Source organism: Micropterus salmoides, unplaced genomic scaffold, assembly GCF_014851395.1.
Source record: "Micropterus salmoides isolate LMB-PRFRI ecotype aquatic unplaced genomic scaffold, ASM1485139v1 Ms_hic_scaffold_3, whole genome shotgun sequence".
NCBI classification, from domain to species: Eukaryota; Metazoa; Chordata; class Actinopteri; order Centrarchiformes; family Centrarchidae; genus Micropterus; species Micropterus salmoides.
Window position 1 is genome coordinate 20,610,609 of NW_024042261.1, and position 4,137 is coordinate 20,614,745.

Consider the following 4,137-nt stretch of genomic DNA (forward strand, 5'->3'; position numbering starts at 1 on the left):
AACACTGATTGATACTTTTTGTCCTAACATTGAAAGGTCTCATGAAGGTAACAGCGCCTCTACAAGTCAAACCTTTCGTTTGGTTCTATTTTCAAAGTATTTTATTATGTTTTCCTGTTTTGGTATTTAATTTTATTATTGACCATGGATAAGACTTTGTTTGTTTACTGAAAATGTTCAGTAACATGGATAAATATGGAAGGTTGTTGAGTGGTTACCGTAACTGACTTGGGAGAGGGAAAGAGAACACCAACAAATGTTACATAATGTCTACAAACAATAGATATCCCTTCACTGATGGCCTTGAGGAGAGGATCACACGTCGTACAGAATCTAAGGCAATCACTGAACACTGACATCTCTTGCCAATAAAATAAATCTTCGGCCGTATAAATTCAAAGTTGCAAAGGCACAGATCTTGAAGAAAAAACAGGGCACTTATTCTGCTGGAAGGAAAATTCAAAACTAGTGACAAAAAAAAAGTGATGAATGGCCTATTTGGCAGTATATTTAGTCTAGCATGTGGCCCAGGCCAGGAAAGGGAAGGAGAAAGTGATAAATTAATGATAAACACAGACAATGAAGGATGAAGCAACAGTTTCAAGAACCAGACTGTTGCGGTAAAATGATCTGACATGTATTACTGCTTAGTCCTGAGATCAGGGATGCAGACAAACAGACTCAACTGTGAAATAAACAAGATGTTACTCAGAAGCCATTTACCAGAATTAAGATGTAGATTATAATTTACAATACTACTTTGAAGCCAAAAGAAAAGCAGTTAGAGAAATAAGTTCTATGATGAATATGTACAATCACAGTTATTACATTTGCATCAAATATATTTATAATCTGCATTTGTAACCATTTTTTTTTTAGGACAAAAGGCCTGTTACATGAGATCTTTGCCCCTTCAGATGTCTTTCTTTCAGTTGTTCACTGACACACACACACACACACACACACACACACACACACACACACACACACACACACACACACACACACACACACACACCATACAGTGTTTTTGCTGAATAGCTGTACCAGTCAGGCACAAATTTGTCTATATATGGTGTGAGAAGGGCAGAGAGAAATAATGATTGTAATGTATGATGTAAACTTGGCTCTCTCAGTCTCAGTTTTTCTTGGCAAACTGGTACTTTAGTTTTACCTTAGCAGGTCACTGTGACCTTAACAGTTAAATCTGCTGAGAGGCAAGTGAAGTCAGTGCACTAGCAAACACTGGGCGTTGAGCTGGTCAGATTTGTACATAAATCTGACCTCATGACATTTTTACACTCACAATGTATTACTAGCTTGTACTGCCAAATTCAACAGCACATAGTGGCAAAGGACTTGTGTTGCAAATGTCTGACCATTCAAGTCTTCTGAGGAATTACATTCATATCTGATAATTCTGCAGCATACAATTTATGGCTGAAGCCAACGTGCAGTTTAAGTGCAGAAATTAGTGCATGTCCTTTAAGTAGCAGGATGAAAAACATGGGTGTTCAAAGAACTTTCATGCAGGAGACCGAAGTTTGCAATCTTTGTATCCCTTCTCAGAACAATTCATGTTTGCAAGGATCTTTCTCTAACCTCAACCATTATGTAGTTACTATGCACAGACATTATAGGGATGAATAATTAAAAAATGTTGCAGTTGAAAAAAATGGAAGAAGTTGAACGTACAGTAACAGGTAATTGGTTTCACAACATCGTTAGATATTAACTATAGGGGTGGTCTTGTCATTCACTGGGGTAAAATGTATGAAAAAATATGCTCTGAAATATTATTATGCCTCCCTCACATATACACACACATATCGTACATGCATAAATACAAACACACAAAAACATAATTAAAGAATTTCTTTCATCCTGAAAGAAAATTGTGTACGCATGAGTGCATGTATATAACCAACTGTCCTTGAGGTGAATTCATTTCCAGAGAATGACCACAAGATTTGCAGCAGCAACTGCTCACTTACAGTGTGTGTGTGTCAGAAAGTAAAACAAAGATACAGACACACAGCCTGAGAGTCAGGGTGCTTGGTTGCCTTGATAGCACAGTGTGTGTGTGGGGGGGTGTTTGTGTGAGTGTGTCTCTTCCAGTAAAGAATGACTCACTGACTCTTTTCCAAAAATTAGCACATTTTATAAGCTGAGCATAAACACTGTCTGCAGAAAATATTTTATAGCTGCTACGTGGAACAAGACTGATCATGTCTTAGCAGATCTGATCTCCTCATGGCTTCACAGACTTTTGTTTTCTGTTGCAAACAGACATGTAAAGCTCTGACAAGACGTAAGATTTTAGAAAATGAAAGACAGACAACAAAACAACAAATACTCATCTGACTAGTTCAAAAGTTATATCAGTATACAGATATCCCAAACCAGAGAGATAATGTCCTGAGATACCACATGTGATTTTTCTTTGTTGTTACATACTTGCGTACTGGGGTGTTCATGAAAAGAGAGAAAGGTACTTTATTGTCACATAAACATATATGTAGCAAAATTCATTCTCTGCATTTAACCCATCCCTCAAGGCCGCAGTGGGCAGCTGCTATGCAGCTAAATACGCAAAGGGAATCCATTATAAAGAGAAAACTATAACTGACCTGGTGTTTTTGGTGTATGTGTATCCCAACCTAAAAAGGATGCCTCTCCATTGAGGAATGTAATGAAAGCTTTAACAAATAAAGCTTTAGCTGACTAATATACAGAACTATTTGTTCAATGTAGAGAGACATATGCAATTTTTATGAAAAATATGCAATTTATCAACAATTTCTTAAGTGAATCTATCAATCATGAAGTTGCATAACATGATAAAGTGCCCATTCATCTATATGATGTAGGGGCGTCTGGCTGTAGATTATGTTTCTATATGAGAGTGCAGCGTGCCTGACAGACAGTCACCCAGATGGGAGTCATCTGAACTGAAAGGTAGCTGGGCAATAATGAGACACAGATGGTTGCGGTATGTTTTTGCGCACACACACACACACACACACACACACACACACTACACAAACTACATGCACATACCCACGCTGCTCATCCTTTGGTCTACAGTATCCTCAACTGTGACATTTCATCAGCATTTTGAAAACAAAAAGGTTATTGTCCAGTTAAATCGGTTCTGTTTTTAATAAGTTATGAATACAATTTGCATTCACATACTGTATAGTTTCAAAAAAGCAGAATCTGCAGTCAATACAAAACACAGTTTACCTCAATAATCAAATCCAATGAACTGGAGAACCAAATGGCCTATATTGATGCTGTATCTCTTAAAATATTTGCTATGCTTTTAAAAAAAAACTTAAGTTATTTAGGGGGCAATGAAAATAAGCTGAAACAGAAAATTGACATACTAACATCTTTCAACTAGATGGGGCAGACTGTTGTGCCAGTTCTCTACCAAGCAGACCAGGAGCAAAATGAAGACACATTTTTGTGTAGTGTTTCCGGCCACTAGTCAAATGTAAGTTCAATATTCACTCAGGTTTGGCTCTGTTGTGGTCTCAACCAACTCCTAGGGGAAGTATTATAAATCTTTAGAAGCTAAATGTTCCATTAAGTTCACCAGCTAGTCTGCCAGTCTCACATTGGGTTTTTAGAGCTTTTTCTTTGCTGAAAACAGCCGCCTGCTGTGTCCAAAAGAGACACCGTGAGAGAAGTGAAAAGGGACCAAGACAGTAAAGTTGCTGGCCAAACTATTAAAATGAGCTTGTAAGACGCTGAAATGCTCTGTAGAGGTGAAGGGAACTGATGAGTCAGGTGATAAGTCATCAGTACGAGCGCCAACTTTTACAAGCAGTCATGTGATCCAGTGTTAAATATAGCCGCTCTAATAGGTAATAAGAAAACTTAGATACAAATGTTGGCGGTTCTGCAATTCAGCATAAGACTTGAATTTGGAATTGTGCCTGGAGAATCCATTGGTCTCTACTTCCAGCACACGTCTTCGTCTTCATTCTTCTGACGACACACACACACACACACACACACACCAGTGTGAGTGAGTCTGTCTGGAAGTGGTAGAGACAGAGAGGAGGTCTGGGAATGCTGAAGAGGGGGAGACCCTGGAGGGAGGAGAGGTGGAAAGTTGCGAGTTCAGGG